Genomic DNA, 18321 nt, shown 5'->3' on the forward strand with positions numbered 1-18321 from the left:
GTGGTGGCTGAGGATGCAGTTGTAGACGTGCTACCAGTACTCCTACTCTGTCCAGGAAGGTGCAAGGTAACTTCGCCGTCAGTTGCATCCTCCTCCACCACCTCTTTTGACCTCCTTGAGTGCCTGACTGTGGGTTGACAGTAGGTGGCATCTAGAACTTCCTCATCAATTGTTGTGTTTGCACTCCCCTCACCCTCAGATCGAGCCTCTTTTTGCCCTGACTGAATATTTAAGTTGTCATCCCAATCTGGTATTTGCGTCTCATCGTCATCAGTATGTTCCTCATTGTCTATAACAACAGGTGTTACAGTTTGTGAATAAGGGTCAACATTATGCTCAGAAACTTGGTCCTCACAGCCTGAATCAGAGTCACAAAGGTTCTGGGCATCACTGCAGACCATTTCCTGGTCTGTACTCACTGTAGCTTGGGAGCAGACCTCTGATTCTCAGGCTATAGTGTGACTGAACAGCTCTGCAGACTCAGCCATCTCAGTTCCACCATACTGTGCAGGGCGGATGGAGACTTCAGAGCTGGGAGAAAGCAAGTGTGATTGGGATGACAACTCAGAGGACCGGTGTTTTTTGGATGCGGTAGTTGAGGTGGCGGAGAGGGCACTTGTTGGACTACTTGAGATCCATTCAAGCATTTTCTTTTTTTGGCCATCATCTACCTTTGTTCCAGTTGTTAGTGTCCGTAAAAAAGGGAGCACATCGGATTGTCCACGATAAGTAGTAGACATCTTACTTTTGCTGTAAGACAGTCGATCTTCAGCAGATGTTAATGGAGCTTTGCCACCTTCCCCACGGACAAACCCTTTTTTTCGTTTTCCAACACACCTCTTCCCCTTTCCACCAGCATCTGTCATTTTTCCACTCATTTTGATTGCGACAAGATTGTGCACTTAAAATGTGGTAGTAAAAATTGAGAGGTGGTGTAGATTGCAGCGGTGGTCTATCTTTATTAACAGCAGAATAAACAACAATAACTATCCCTGACAATGCAACTACGGCTCTTTAACTAGCAGCATAGTTTGCTATTAGAATGGCTTAGTAACAATGAGCTTGAGTGTGCAATGCAGAGGTGCTGCAAATAGATTTGCAGAAGTGGGACACTAATGGAAGTCCAACAGCCACTTTTAGGATGCCGCTAAGTTTACTCAGTATTTGCTAGTATACAGTCATGGCCAAACGTTTTGAGAATGACACCAAAATTATATTTTATATCTGTTGCCCTCTGGTTTTTAATTGTGTTTGTCTGATGTTTACATCACATACAGAAATATAATTGCAATCATGAGTACCAAAAAGTTATATTGACAGTTAGAATGAGTTAATGCAGCAAGTCAATATTTGCAGTGTTGACCCTTCTTCAGGACCTCTGCAATTCTCCCTGGCATGCTCTCAATCAACTTCTGGATCAAATCCTGACGGATAGCTGTCCATTCTTGCATAAGCAATGCATGCATTTTGCCATTGCCTGTTTCTCCACACCTTGCCTGGAATGCAAGGAATGTCCAGATGTAAGAAGATACCATATAAGGGAAGACCCCTGGTCAAGCTAGAAGACCAACCCAAAGATCAGATGACATCACAGACCAAACCATCAGCATGGATCCACCAGATGACGTCCCTCCCATCACCATCACCATGGATCCATCCAATGATGTCATAGACCCGCCTACAATGACGCCCACCAATCAGCTGATGGACTAACACATTGTTCGACCCACTGACCAATGAACACATCCGAACATGCCCCTTTGCAAGGTTATATCAGAGCAAGCTCAGTTGTAATAAAGGCAGAGCATGGGCTGACTTCTGTCGAGGAAAGATGAATATCCGACTGTGTCTGATCTCATTTTTCAAGCATGCACTCGATCCACACCAATTAGACCAGGCAGTAGGCAACTAGTGATCTCTGGTTAAGAGTTCACCCTAACAATTTAATGTTATGGTGAGGAATCAACAACAAATGGGACACAATTGCGAATGTGAACAAAATGTATTGCTTATTTTAAACTTTTGTAAAAAAAGAATAAACTGATAATTGGGGCATGCGATATTATTCGGCCCCTTTACTTTCAGAGCAGCAAACTCACTCCAGAAGTTCATTGAGGATCTCTGAATGATCCAATGTTGTCCTAAATGACTCATGATGATAAATATAATCCACTTGTGTGTAATAAAGTCTCCGTATAAATACACTTGCTCTGTGATAGTGTTCTGTTTAAAGCGCCGATAGCATCATAAAGACCAAGGAACATAACAGGCAGGTCCGTGATACTGTTGTGGAGAAGTTTAAAGCTGTATTTGGTTACAAAAAGATTTCCACAACTTTAAACATCCCAAGAAGCACTGTGCAAGCGATCATATTGAAATGGAATGAGTATCATACCACTGCAAATCTACCAAAACCCGGCCGTCCATCCAAACTTTCATTTCAAATAAGGAGAAGAATGATCAGATATGCAGCCAAGAGGCCTATGATCACTCTGGATGAACTGCAATGATTTACAGCTGAGGTGGTAGAGTCTGTCCATAGGACAACAATCAGTCGAACACTGCACAAATCTGGCCTTTATGGAAGAGTGGCAAGAAGCCATTTCTCAAAGATATCCATAAAAAGTGTTGTTTAAAGTTTGCTCAAGCCACCTGGGAGACACACCAAACATGTGGAAGAAGTTGCTCTGGTCAGATGAAACCAAAATCAAAATTTTTGGGCACAATGCCAAACGATATTTTTGGCGTAAAAGAAACACAGCTCATCCCCCTGAACACACCATCCCCACTGTCAAACAAGGTGGTGGCAGCATCATGGTTTATGCCTGCTTTTCTTCAGCAGGGACAGGAAAGATGGTTAAAATTGATGGGAAGATGGATGGAGCCAAATACAGGACCAGTCTTGAAGAAAACCTGTTGGAGTCTGTAAAAGACCTGAGACTGGGACGGAGATTTGTCTTTCAACAAGATAATGATCCCAAACATGAAGCAAAATCTACAATGGAATGATTCACAAATAAATGTATCCAGGTTTTAGAATGGCCAAGTCACAGTCCAGACCTGAATCCAATCGAGAACCTGTGGAAAGAGCTGAAAACTGATGTTCACAAACGCTCTCCACCCAACCTCACTCAGCTCCAGCTATTTGCAAAGGAAGAATGGGCAAGAATTTCAGTCTCTCGATGTGCAAAACTGATAGAGACATACCCCCCGACATACGGTGAGGAAAGTCTCATATTGTGACGCCACCTGCGGTACATGGCCAAGTAATAGCCGCCGCTGCTGTCGCTGTCCTCTGGGGCAGATGGCACTGCAGCTAGGGTGGTCTTGCTTCCCGCAGATGAAGCTAAGCCCCAGGGATATGATGATGGTAGAATGGAGTAATATTTTGGGGGTGCAGGACTCAGAGCGACGACAAAAACTGGACAACACAGATTGGAGTCTCCATTTACCTTTAACTGGTACTCAGTGTAGTCCAGGTGTTAGTGGTCCGGTCAGCCTGGAAGCAGCAGGGGGATTTCTCTGTGCCTGGTAATTGTAAGTCTCCTTGTGTGCGCAGGTGTAGGTCGCTATGGCCTGAAGCTGCACAGCGTCCCTCTTTCTATGTGTGTTTGTATCTTCCGTGTGAAGGGTAGTGCGAACTGGTACTGGGGCTCACTCTGTAGCAGCGACCCCAGGCTTTTTCTTGCTTCTTTGCCTCCGGATTTCAGATGAGCCAGAAGAGGTAGAATCCTCTGCCCTCTAGCGTTACTACTGGGCCATTAGCACCCAGTAGTCTGGGATGCTGGTATCCCGCTCTATGCACTCGGTCCTGGAGAGCTGGGTAGCAGCTCTCAGACAGCGACCGTTCTCTTTGCTTTGTACTACTGTTCTGAGGTCTTGCTTCCTGTTACTCCCTAATCCCTCTTCCAAGTCAGTATGTCTAGAGAGGCTCCCTTCAACACAGATTATGAGCTCCCTCTACTGGTTCGGAGGAGGAAGTGGTGTTGCATGTTAGGGGTACTTTGCACGCTGCGACATCGCTAGCCGATGATAGCGATGCCGAGCGCGATAGTAGCCGCCCCCGTCGCACATGCGATATCTTCTGATAGCTGGCGTAGTAAACATTATTGCTGCAGCAGCTTCACACGCACTTACCTGCCCTGCGACGTCTCTCTGGCCGGCGAACCGCCTCCTTCCTAAGGTGGCGGGTCATACGGCGTCACAGCGACGTCACACGGCAAGCGGCCGATAGAAGCGGAGGGGCGGAGATGAGCGGGACGTAGATATCCCGCCCACCTCCTTCCTTCCGCATAGCCGCTGGAGGCAGGTAAGGAGATGTTCCTTGCTCCTGCGGCTTCATACACAGCGATGTGTGCTGCCGCAGGAACGAGGAACAACATCGTACCTGTTGCTGCAGCCATATTACGAAAATGACCGACACTACACAGATCACCGATTTTCGAAGCTTTTGCGATCATTTATCGGCGCATCTAGGCTTTACACATTGCTACGTCGTTACCGGCGCCGGATGTGCATCACTTTCGACCCCGACGATATCGCAGTAGCGATGTCGCAGCGTGCAAAGTACCCCTTAGTGTACGTGGCAGAGAGTTCCCCACTGTTTCCAAGCATGGCATTGCTCCCAGTGATGAGAACAATGCCACTGTGGCTCCAAGAACCACTGGGGTGCCACAGTAGAAGTTGGAGAGCAGACACTCTTTCATTTTTTAGAAGCTCAATGTTACGGGGGGCTGTCTGATAATAACCGAAAGGAGTATCAGACAGTCAGGGTCCACCGTGCAAAGACTTTGCTGCAGACTATGGCAGAGTGCGATACCTCTGTTAACTCACAGAAGGATATAATAAGAAAGTAAAGCAATTCCTCCCTTACTTGGAGGGTGTGTGGAATGATCTCTGTTAATAATCACAGAGACAAAGGCAATGTGTGCGAAATGGCACCTACCTAGGTCCGCTCTTCTAGTGGTGCAAAAGAGACGAACAGCAGCGTAAGCCGCACAAAGCTCCTACCTGCGTTCGCTCCACTAGTGTGCGAGGACACGAACCACTAGATATGGCACCTGCCTAGGTCCGCTCTTCTAGTGGTGCAAAAGAGACGAACAGCAGCGTAAGCCGCACAAAGCTCCTACCTCTGTTCGCTCCCCTAGTGTGCGAGGATACGAACAACTGCCAGACGCAGTATAAGGAACGTTACCCTAGCGGCAACGTCCACCTACGAGTACAATCACAAGGCCCAGCCAGACCATGTGCCTCAGGCACCTGCCTATGTCCGCTCCCCTAAGAGGTAAGGATACGGACAGCAGCCGAAGCTGTAAGGTATAAGAACGCTACCCTGCCGGTAGCGCTCACCTAGCATAGACAGAGGAATGCCTAGAGGAACGCGCACAGAGCGTCTACTCATATGCATGAACCAAGAGGACTGAGCACCATGCGGCGTGTGTCAGGGTCTTATATAGACTCTGCCTCATCCAAGATGGAGGACACCAGAGCCAATCCGCTTCCAGAACGACAGGAGTGACGTCATGCTGGCCTATCACCGAGCAAGACGTCACAAGCACATGACCAGCGACCAATCGGCATAGAAGGTGTCAGAGACATGTGACCTCGTGTCAGCGATGATGTCACCCGCACATGTGCAATGGCTCCAAGATTGGACTTAGTCTCCGGCGCTCGCACATGTGCAGTAGCAAGAAATCTGGACTTAGTCTCCAGCGCTCGCACATGTGCAGTAGCAAGAAATCTGGACTTAGTCTCCAGCGCTCGCACATGTGCAGTAGCAAGAAATCTTGACTTAGTCTCCAGCGCTCGCACATGTGCAGTAGCAAGAAATCTGGACATAGTCTCCAGTGCTCGCAGCAACCGTAACACTCAAGTTCATACACACAATCAAAGCCATCATATTTTATAAGATAAAGAGAAGGGTTGATTGGTACTTGATCCAAAACAGTTCCTTTCCTTTGAGTTATTTGACCACTACTCTTTTTACTGTCCTGTTGTATCCTGCAACCTACAATATTTCTTATTCGTTGAGAAATTGGTTACTTGACCCCATATTGCTTTGTTGTTTCTTGTGAGAGTTCCTTTTCTTCCTCATATTTACAGAAATGCCTGCATGTGCTGCATCAGCTTTTGATCACTGAGCTGCGGCCTTTCCAAATGGAGTCTTCATTCATCTGTGAATGGAAGGGCAGCAATGCTGCCAAACTAAAGTGAAAATGAGTCACTCCAAGTCTAATGATGTCGTCACAGTCTACATAAAAATGATACATTTTCTTTCCACCTCACATGTAGAGATTTTGCCACCAAAATGCAGGTTGTCTTCATGAAGGTCTTCCTTGCAGGTGCTCTCGGTGGTGCCCCCATACAAACACGTAGTGATGCAACCATGAGAAGCATTACATCCTCAGCCACAACTCTGGCTGTGGCCAGCAGCGGTCGCAGGTATGAGTTCGCAGGAATGGGTATTTTTTGAGAGCGCAAAGGATGACCAACTTTCGTTATCTGCCAACGTTGTAATCAGTTGACTCAAAAATTAAAATAGAGCACTACATGCATGAATCGGTACATGTTCCAGCAACATGCCTTACTGTGGGAATCTTTCTGCAGTAAAATGTGTAGTACCAGGCCTATCCAACGCTCCACTGCCAAATCAAACATGTCTGCTGCTGCTGCTTCTTCCTCCTCCTGTGTCACTGTGGAAATTATTCTCACACAGGTCTACGTCCGCATAACCTCCACTTGTTTACCTGCTACGGGAGGTGTGACTGAGAGCCCATCAGCTATTATGGAAGTGACCATGCCCAGTGTTTTTGACCCATGTGAAACATCACGGCTACATCCTTTGTGTTGAATGGACCATACTTCCCTGGTGTGCAAACAGACTATGGGGAAATGGAGGGAAGGGAATTTATGCTGCTGTCTTGCTGTCCCACTGTCTGCCTGAAAGGTTTATAAAAATATGAAGACTCCAATCCGAGTCTCCAAGTTGTGTCTTGTGTGCAGTGGCAGTATTCTATGAGCAACAGTCCTTTGCCTGTCACTCTTTAATCTCTTGATTTTTTAAATGAAAATGCCAGCCCACATCCTGTGTGTTGCATGAACCATACTTCCCTTGTGTGCAAACAGCCTATGGGGAAATGGAAGGGGGCAATTGATGCCGCTGTCTTACTGTCCTGCTGTCTGCCTGAAAGGTTTTTAAATATGAAGACTCCAATCTGGTTCTTAAAGTTATGTCTTGTGTGTAGTGGCAGGGTTCCATGAGCTAAAGTATTTCACCTGTCACTCGATCATCTCTTGATTTTTTCAATATAAAATGCCAGCCTACATCCTGTGTGTTGCATTATCCATACTTCCGTGGTGTGCAATTAGACTACTGAGAAATGCAAAGGGGGGGAGGGGGGAATTGTTGCCGCTGTCTTGCTTTCCCGCTGTCTGCATGAAAGGTTTTTAACTGTGAAAACTCCAATCTCTCAGTTGTGTCTTGTGTATAGTGGCAGGGTTCTGTGAGAAAGAGTCCTTTGCCTTTCACTCATTCATTTCTTGAAAATGTCAACCCCCATCCTGTGTGTTGCATAGACCATACTTCCCCGTGGTGCACACAGACTATGGGGAAATGAGGGGAATTGATGCCGCTGTCATGCTGTCTGCCTCAGAAGTTTTTAAATACGAAGACTCCAATCTGGTTCTTAAGTTGTGTGTTCTCTGTAGTGCCAGGGTTCTGTGAGCAAAAGTCCTTCGTCTGTCACTCATTTATCTCTTGATTTTTTAAATTAAAATGCAAGGCCACATCATGAAATCGGCAGAAAGATGAACGCCTTCTTGCTGTAATATCTGCAACATGATGTCTATATTGTTAGTATTAGAAATAGTGCTGACTACTGGGTTGCCACTCTATTAGATCCATGGTACAAGAGTAAATTTAGCAAAATGCTTGTCCCCCCTGCAAAGATACGAGCGGATGCTGGATTATCGAAACAAGCTATTAGCCCATCTTAATAGTTTCCACAAGAGAGCAGTGAGGCACACAGCGTGCATGGCAGCTCTAGAATTCTAACCACGGGAACGTCGTGTTATCAACACAAAAACATTAGCAGCAGCAGTTCTAGTGGCAGAAGCAATTTCTGTTAGGTTTGGCACACCGTTTTTAGACCATCGTATGCACCAGCAGAACAGAGTAGAAGTCTGACCCATAGTGAACGACCGGAGAGGTTGGTGCAGGAGTATCTAGAGTTCAATATCGATGCCATAATGGGGTTCTTGGACCCTTTTGCATCTTGGTGTTCAAAAATGGAAAAGTGACCTGAGCTCACCTGTCACAGCTTGGAAGTTGGTATGTCCTGCCCCGCCACCAGCGTTCTCTCAGAATGTGTCTTCAGCACTGGCAGTGTATTGATGGATCAGCGCATCAGGCAATCCCCTGAAAGCATAGACCGCCTAATTTTCATAAAGATGAACAAGTCATGAATGTCCAGTGACATTGGCACCCCAGTCCCAGACTGTGCAGACTAGGCTATGGTGTTGTGCCAGGGTTCTGAGAGCAAGAAGCCTACACCTGTCTGTCATCTTGCTTTCTCTGGTGAAGGTAGAAATGTTACATCACCCCTTGCTACAGGGTCATTCCCAAGCATCCAGGTTGCTTTGTTGGACTATTTATAGTCTGTGCTAATTCTTATCACTTTTCCTGTTGTCTGACCTTAATTTTTGGAAATATTGAGACTCTAAGTAGGGTCTCCAAATTGTCTTTTGTTGCTAGTGTCAGGGATCTGGGAGCAAGATGCCTATGCCTATCACTCATGCATCTCTTGATTTTTTAAAATGAAAATGCCAGGCCACATCCTGTATGTAAGTCAACACAATCAGGCAGTGCTTAAATTAAAGTGCATTGGAGAATGCAGTCACACAGCTGCATAGTTGTGGATCACTATCCAGGTCCAGTTTGAACAATGACTGTCTTCAGTGAACTTGGAGCCAGGGAAGGCCGTATGCTATAACAGTGCAAACCTGGTGGTGGCACTCCGCGTGGGCAACATTGCATGTGTACTGCATACCTCATTGTAAAGAAATTTCTAGGGCACTATTCGGGCATGGATGTGCCACTGCAGAAGGCATGGTCGCTATGTGCTCACTTTTTAAAATGTAAATGTCAGCCACATCCTGTGTGTTGCATGGACCATACTTCCTCTGATATAAAGCGAGGTCAGTGGCGGCCCCTGATGCTGCTTGCGGTGTGCAGGCCCGTGGCCCCCTTGCTGATCGCTTGCAGTGCAGAGGCTGCCGCTGAAAGCTTTATATCAGAGGACAGATTTCCGGGCGCTGCGCAGGAACGCACGTTGTATACAGCTACTTCAATGATCAGCCGCCGGCCAATCAGAGGTCAGCGGCTGATCACTGGAGAAGCTGTATAGAGAGCTTGTCCCTGCCCAGTGCCCAGGAATCTGTCCTCTGATATAAAGCTCTTTCAGCAGCAGCCACTGCACCGGCAGTACTCAAGAAGCAGGAAACAAGATACTGAGGGAACGATGACAAGTGAGAAGAATTTGTCTTTGGTTTTTTTTTGTGTGTGTGAAGAATGGTAGAATAGGGGACACTACTACAGGATGGAAGATGACCAGGAAAGGGCACATTACTATAAGAAGAGGACCAGGAAAGGGGACATTACTATAGGAAAAGGACAAGGAAAGGGGACTGTTACAGGGTCCTTTTCCCATATCACACAATCAACAAAGCGGGAGAGGAGTGAACAATCCAAAGCATATTTATTCCATGCAATACAGAATAACCATCATATAATCCACCACACAGGGGTCCTTCTCCCATATCACACAATCAACAGAGTGAGAGATGGCTGTACAATCCAAAGACCATTTATTCCAAGCAGCTCAAATGGTCCATAACATAATCCACCATACGGAGGGTAAAAATAGTAAAGAAACACGAATATAGTCCAGAAAGCGATAAATGTCCAGGTCTCTCTGAGGAGCTGCACCTTCACCCGAGAGGATCAACCTTCGTCCTTCTCTCTTCAAGTTCTCAAACAGAGTGCCTCATCCCCGCAGGTAAGCAAAGAGGTTAGGTGGATTCCAGGCCCACCTCCCCCCCACACCTAGGGACAAACACTACAGGGGGTGAATACCTACAGACAACACAATGTACAAATAATGGACAATGAACCACGCCTAAAATATGAACCTGCACAAAATGGTACATGACCCACAACATCCCAACATCACAGGGACATTACTATAAGAAGACCAGGAAAGGGGACATGTGATGGTGGAATGTGGGGGGTTGTATATCAAGTTGTGTAGATTTGTATTTTAGGTGTAGTTCACTGTCCATTCTCTGTATTGCTTGCGTGTACATTGTATTGTCTGTAGGTAATCACCCCCTGTAGTATTTGTCCTTAGGGGTGGGGGGAGGAGGGCCTGGAATCCACCTAACCTCTTTGCTTACCTGGGGGGATGAGGCAGTCTGTTTGAGAACTTGAAGAGAGAAGGAAGAAGATTGATCCTCTGGGAGGGAAAAGCTGAGGCTGCGGCCAGCATGCCAGAGAGACTGTGAGAAATCCCCATTTGCCTGGAAAATACTGCTGGAGGCTTGTGACTCATCCCTGGGACATTTATGCCATTACTGGACAATTTTACCTTATATGTGGTGGATTATTTGATGGTCATTCTGTATTGCATGGAATAAATATGCTTTGGATTGTTCACTCATGTCTCACTCTGTATGATATGGGAGAAGGACCCCGTCACAGGACATTACTATAAGAAAAGGACCAGGAAAGGGGACAATACTATAAGAAGAGGACCAGGAAAGGGGGCATTACTATAGGATGAGCAAGGTGGGCACAATACTATATAGGATGGGCACAAGGATGGGGCACATTACTATATTATGGAGACAAGGATGGGCACATTACTACATTATATGTGCAGTGGATGTGATGTGAGGTGATTGCGCTGTCACAGATGAGAGATATCACTGCTCTGTATTTCCAAGGCTAACGTGATCACTGCTGAGCAGAATACTGACAGTCAATGAGTGTGCAGATGTCACGGGCGGAGGGGCAAGCTCGCCACGCTTGGGTCTGGGGCTTCTGCTGCTGATGTTCGGTGGCTCGAGCAGTGGGCCGGACCCTGGGGACTCGAGCAGCGCTCCTCACCCGTGAGTGAAAAGGGATGGTTTGTTTAGGGAAATACTTGGTGATGCCACCCACGGGTCGTGGTGATTATTAGCACCACCGCTGCTGGTGACGGGGATCCCAGAAAGGATGGTAGGGATCAGGTAGGATGTTGTCCCCTCCGTGGGTAGGGGTTGGTGATCCCGGGGCCCGGTGGTGATACGGGGAGGCTGGATGGCTGGGGGGGTGCAGGGTTGCAGGGACAGCGCGGCGCGGTGCCGGATGGCACTGGTGTACTCACTCAGACAGTCAATGATAGAGTCTCTGGTAAACCAAATGGCTGGATGGACGGGTCCCGCAGCCGGATGCAGTGTTGTGCTCTCCCCGGATGGCTGATGGTGGCTGTCTTTCCCTGCACCTGTTAGAATGTTCTGACTCCTGTGGTTGCCCACCGGTAGTCCGCTCCCCGGCGTATAGGTGCTGTTGGAGCCTGTTTTGCCCGCTGGCCCTTAGATCTCTAGCCTATGGCGGTGGCTGTATATCCTCGCGGTGTGGACTGTTGCCTTCTGTCGGGTCTTAGTTGTTGGGAAACCCCTGGGGTTCCTGTCACACTCGGATTTGACTATTGTCAGTGGCTCCAAGACTGGTCGGGGTCCGATGGCCCTGCCTGTTTGCTTAGCTTTACTCCGCTCCCCGGTTTGGTACCGGCGGGACAACGTCCGACCCCAATCCTACGGCTCTGCAGAGATTCACTAACTCCTGCAGATGGCCACTACCGTCTGCCAACCTTGTTGTTTGTGTCTGGGCCCCTACCCAGACACTTTCAGTTTTGTGTCCTCTCACTTTCACCTCCAACTCTAACTACTGCTTTTCCCGCCTCCAGACCTGTGAACTCCTCGGTGGGTGGGGCCAACCGCCTGGCTCCGCCCCACTTGGTGTGGACATCAGACCCTGGAGGGAGGCAACAAGGGTTTTTGGTTTGACTGATGTAACTGTCTAGGGAAGGGGGTGTGTGTGGTTTTATGTCTGTGACTACCTGGCTAGTCCAGGGCATCACACAGAGGGTGGGGCCGGACACTGAGGCCAGGCAGTGCCAGCTCTGACTGTGAGGTTGGAAAGAAAAAGTCACGTTTGCTTGAGCTGCAGGTAAATAAAGTGGCGACAGAGAAAAAAGTGATAATTCAAGAACAAAAGTTAGAAAACAAAAAAAAATAATGTAGGGATATTTTAGATGACAATACAGAATAGATTAGGTTAAAGAAAAATTGGAGTTTATGTTGGACTACTTCTTTAAGATTGAAAGAGTTTTACCCAGAACAAAAAATTTCAGAAAGGACCCTACATAGTCTACCCACACAGCAAAGTTTGGAAGAGTTCCCTCAGAGAGTGAAAAGTTAAAAAAAAGGCATCTACATAGCCTGTTTACCCACTTGCTCACAGCCCAGATCAACCAAGATCCTCCACAAAGCAACACGTTTTAAAAATACCCCAACACAACATGTTTTCAGAATTGAACCACAAAGGCAAGATCAGCAGTGTTCTTTCACAGAGCAAAAATTCAAAAAGGCCCCCTCAGCGCCTGTTTTCCCATTTGACCAGCACAGCCAAGATTGAATGAGTTCCTTAACAGATCAAAAATGTTCAAAATTGACCCTACAGATATTGTTTTCAGGGTTGACCCACACAGCCAAGATTGGGAGAGTTCCCTCACAGATCAACAATTTTCACAAAGGCCCCTACAGAGCCTTTGCTCCCAGTTGACTCCCACAGGTAAGATTTGCAGAGTTCCCCCATGGAGAAAATTGTTTAAAAAAAGGCCTCTGACAGCCTGTTTTCAGAGTCGACACAATTAAGATTTGAAAAATTCCCCCCAGAGCAACAATTTTCAAAAAAGGCCCATCCATTGCATGTTTTCAGAGTTGACCCACACAGACAAAATTGGAAAAGTGTCACTCTAGGTACAGGGAATTGTCAAGCAAACGGTGAAAGGGATGGGAAATCCTGTGTCTTGGGAAGGGGGAGATGGTGAAGAGACAGGGATTACAGACAGGGGGAAAGTGAACGAACAACTTATCTCCAGTTGACTCAGGGAGAGGAACTGCAAAAACCACAAAGATTCTCCAGATATATGCAAGCCAACTGCTTGAACTGAAGACTTGTTAAAAGTACAAGAGCTATCAACAACACTGAAGAGAAAGTGAATGTATTTAAAGACATCAAGAGAAGTGCTGATGAAAACAAGCTGAAAGGCTGAGAACCTCCACAGGGTCCTAAAGGGAAAGGAATAAACCACAAGCAGAGGAGATAAATACGATACCTTATAGACTAAGCAGGAATAATAGAAGGTCAGGGAGTAGTTTGTGCAGCCAAATGCTGTGACCTTCTATAGTCTGACACCACAGGACTATGACACACCCATAACAGTATCCCCTTCTATGAGTCGTCAATGGGCACTCAGGACCTGGCTTATGTGGATGGGAAGCATGAAAAGAGCGAACCAACCTTGTGACATTCACATCTGATTCTGGGACCCACATCCTCTCATCCAGTCCATAACCCGTCCAGTGTACCAAGTATCAAAGGGAACGACTTAGAAAATGAGAATCAACAATCTCAACTATTTTAAAATCAAAATTGCCATCAACCATGATTGGGGCTGGCGGCAAGGGAGATAACTTCAAGGGTACCACATACTTCTTGAGCAGAGACCTATCGAACATATTGTGGATCATAAGAGCCTAAGGTATCTCCAGACAAAATGCTACTGGGTTAGTGATGGTGATTACCTTTTAGGAACCAATAAACCTAGGTTCCAGGAAGGAACCTTCAACTTTATATTCCTGGTAACAACCACACCCAAGTCTGGACCTGGCAAGCATTTTTTGTCAGCCATATATTAATATCATAATTACAGTATATATTACTCTGAACTTCTTGCATTACAGAAGAGAGTGATGAGGCAAAACATTTCTTCTCAGGAACTCCCGAAGACCCTCTACCACTAAAAGGTACCAAATTGTGGATGAAAACCATATGCACCTGTGGCGCCCTGGACAAGCCAGGACGTCACAGGTACTACAACAACACACCCCACACCCTGGTTAGGCACATTAGTCACACACACCAGGTGGGGTGGAGCCAGGCGGTTGGCCCCACCCACCGAGGAGTTCACAGTCCTGGAGGCGGGAAAAGGAAGGCAGTTGTTGGTAGAGAGAGTTGGCGAGTTGAGGGAAGTGGTAGTGGAGCATACTGGCCGTGTCCGGGTACGTGGCCCGGGCACAGAAACAGCAAGGTAGGCAGACGGTGGTGACCGTCTGCAGGCGACGCCGATTGACGCACAACCGTAAGGACCGGGGACGGCCGGTGGCCCGACGGTACCAGACCGGGGAGCGAAGAGAAGCCAGCACCACTCGGCAGGGCCAATGGACCCCGACCAGGCTTGGAGTTGCCTTTAAACCGGTCAAATCCGTCAGCGACGGGAACCGCCGGGGTTTCCCAGCAGCAAAGACCCGACTGAAGGCAACCGCTCAACCGTGAAGGGAAATACAGCTACCGCCACAGCTAGAGTTCCCAGGGCCAGAGCCTGCGGGCAAAAAGGGGCTCCTCTGGCAAATACACCGCTGGGGAGCGGGCTACCGGTGGGAAGCCATCAGAGCCGACAACACAACACAGGTGCAGGGAGAGGCAGTCACCGCCAACCTACTGGGAGTGACCATCGCAGCCGGCTGCGGGACCCGTCCATCCAGTCGTTTGTTTTACCAGAGACTCCGTCTACATCATTGGCTGAATGAGTACCATCGTACCGTCTGGCACCGCGCTGCCCTCCCGCGACTCTGCACCCCACCAAACCCCGCCATCCACCTTCCAGTCACCATCATCGGGCCCCGGGACCACCAAATCCCCCTACCCACGGAGGGGAGAGAAAAACATCTCGGCTGCTCCCTGTCATCGCTCCCGGGATCCCCGTCTAGAGCAGCGGTGGTGTCCCAACCTCACCACAACCGTGGGTGGCGTCACGGACAACATCCCCAAACCAAACCATCCCCTTTTCACTCACGGGCGAGGAGCGCCGCTCGAGTCCCTGGATCCGGCCCACCGCTTGAGCCACCGAGCAGTAGTAGCAGCAGCGCTGGACCCGGGCGTTGGCGAGCGCAGCGCCCCGTCGCCCACAACAACTTGGCATCACGAACAGGATCTTACCGTTCTACCGCCTGGTAGAAGTGCGCCTTGTGTCTCGCTGAAAACTTACAGAAGCCGCCATCTTGGGCGCGAAAAGTTCCCCGCTCAAGCGTCTTCCCGAGCAGTGGAGGCGCGAAAGCCAAAGCTCCGCCCCTGAAGAGGACGTGCCGGAAAGAAACCAAAGGGGAATGGAAACAAGATGTTTGCGCCCGACGGAGCAGCTGGAGGAGCGGTGGACGTGGCCGCAGAAGTGCCGGTAGATGGAAATGGGCCCGGCCGTGCTCTGGCCACAGGAGCGGGAGGGGCCGCGGCCCCCGCCCTTGCTCAGGTGATGCCGTTCTCCTTGCCCTATGTGCCCGGAGCTACCTGGCTGCCGCAGTACGACGGGAAACCTGACACCTTGCAGGTCTTCCGAAAGAAGCTTAGCCAGATCCTAGAACTGTATCCCCTGACTGATAAGCAGCGTGCAGCGGTAGTGCTGGGACAGCTAACCGGCGTGGCTGAGCAGGAGACGGAGACCTGGGCCGAGGGGGACCGGTCCTCTGTGGCCACTATCTTTGAAAAGCTACAGATTGCCTTTGAGACTCGCACCGGAGCTGAGCTGCAAATGCAGTTTTACCAATGCCGACAGCGACCTACCGACAGTATCAGAGACTATGCCCTGCGTCTGCAAACTTCTCTCCGTACGCTGAAGCGGGTGGATACCATCAATGATGCTGACCGTAACAAAATGCTGGTAGAGAAGTTCGTGCAGGGGATGAGATCCCTGGAGGACCGCAAACAGCTTCGGTTGTGGGCCTTAGAGCACCCTGATGTGGACTTTGCCATGTTGAAAGAACGGGCCATTAAAGCTCTGCAGCCCCTGGCGTCCGATGTCCCTGGAGCGGCCCCGTGGCCAGCTGAGACAGCTCCCATCATGGTAGCCCCTTCTCCCCCAGCTCCCGCAGCGCCTCCAACCTCTGGCGGAATGATGGAGGAACTGGCTGCCCAAGTCCGTCGCATGGATGGAGACCTCGCCAAAATTCTCGCCGCACTTCGGCCTCCAACGAGGCCTAGGCCCCCGGGGGAGTAACAGCTCGCCGACTGCCCAGATGACGTCCCCTGGATGCAGCGGAGGAAGGCTAATGATCCACGGTATGGACCCCCAATCTGTTACAGGTGCAGCAAGCCCGGCCACTACTCCCGACGGTGTCCGTTAAACAAGCAACCCCTGGGGCCAAGGGCCAATCCTCAGGAGTAGAACCCAGTGGCCTCCCTGACTGGCGGGACCGATTCATCGGGGCCCACCCCATCATCCCTCTGGCTGTGGACGGCGTCCCGCTGATGGCGCTCCTGGACACTGGATCTCAGGTAACCACGATGCCATATACACTGTATCACCGGTATTGGGGGGGATGATGAACTTGCCCCTCCAGATGGCAGCATGACATTGATCGCCGCTGATGGCCTCCCCTTGACCCAAGTGGGGTACAAACGAGTGGCTATGACTGTGGGGCGGACCGAGCTGCAGCACCAAGGAATGATCGTGATAATGAATGACAACAGCGATCATAACCCGAAGGTAGTGCTAGGAACGAATGTAATGGAGCATTGCATGAGTGAGGTGCTGACCCTACTACAACAGCTGTCCGCCACCGCAGCAGGAGGCCGACAGAGGGCTGTGCAGCGCGAGATTCGGGCCTTGATGTATCGGCAGCAAGTAAACTCTGCGGGAGGAGAGATTGGGGGAGTGAGAGTGATGGATGTGGCCCCTTTAATTGTGCCTCCCCAGAGCGAGATGATGATTTGGTGTAGGGCAGCGGTAGGTCCCCAGGGGCGTGATTACCCAGCCATGGTAGAGCCCATGCCCTCCGAACATTGGCCCACTGTAATGGCCGCCCGGGCAGTGGTAGACGTTAAGAAGGGGAGAGTGCCCGTGAGGGTGTTAAACTGTGGGGAGGAAGAGGTTAGGCTTCCCCGGTACGCTACCCTTGCCAAGATGCTTACCCTGGACCCCCACGCCATCCAAGAGGCCGTGTCCCCGACCTCCCCGCCTGCCACCAGTCACCACACGTCCCCTGAACGGTTAGATGAGTGGTGTCGAGAGTTACACGTAGGCACTGATGATACCCCCACACATCACAGAGATGGGGTATACTGGGTAGTGCAGGAATATGAGCAAGTTTTCAGCAAACACCCGCTGGATTTTGGGCGGATTAGAGGGGTCCAACACTACATCCCCACCGGCAAACACCTCCCCATTAAGGAGAGGTATAGACCTATCCCGCCCGCACACTATCAATGCGCCAAAGACATGTTGAAGAACATGAAGGAGGCGGGGGTTATTCAGGATAGCTGCAGTCCCTGGGCAGCTCCACTGGTGCTGGTCAAGAAAAAGGATGGCACCATGAAAATGTGTGTGGATTACCGGAAGATTAACCAGATAACGCATAAAGATGCCTACCCTCTGCCCCATATTGAAGAATCTCTAGCCGCTCTGAGAACCGCTAACTACTTCTCTACCCTTGACCTCACCAGCGGGTACTGGCAGGTGGCCGTGGCACCTGAAGACCGTGAGAAGACCGCCTTCGCTACTCCCATGGGACTCTGCGAGTTCAACAGCATGCCGTTCGGGCTGTGCAACGCCCCTGGAACCTTCCAATGGCTAATGGAATGCTGTCTGGGACATCTGAATTTTGAGACCGTCTTGTTGTACCTGGACGATGTAATCGTGTACTCACAGACGTATGAAGCCCACCTGGAGCACCTAGCTGAGGTGTTTGCGTCCCTTGCAATGTATGGGATGAAGTTGAAACCCTCCAAGTGTCACCTGTTGAAGCCCAGGGTGCAGTACCTCGGACATGTGGTGGGCGCGGAAGGCGTCGCCCCAGATCCAGAGAAGATCACTGCCATACAAGACTGGCCGAGACCGACCACGGTGAGGGAGGTGAGACAGTTCCTGGGTCTGGTGGGCTACTACCGCCGCTTCATCAAAGGGTACACGAAAATGGCTGCCCCCATGCAAGACCTCCTCGTGGGAC

The sequence above is a fragment of the Anomaloglossus baeobatrachus genome, chromosome 7 (genome assembly GCF_048569485.1).
Source record: "Anomaloglossus baeobatrachus isolate aAnoBae1 chromosome 7, aAnoBae1.hap1, whole genome shotgun sequence".
Lineage (NCBI taxonomy): Eukaryota > Metazoa > Chordata > Amphibia > Anura > Aromobatidae > Anomaloglossus > Anomaloglossus baeobatrachus.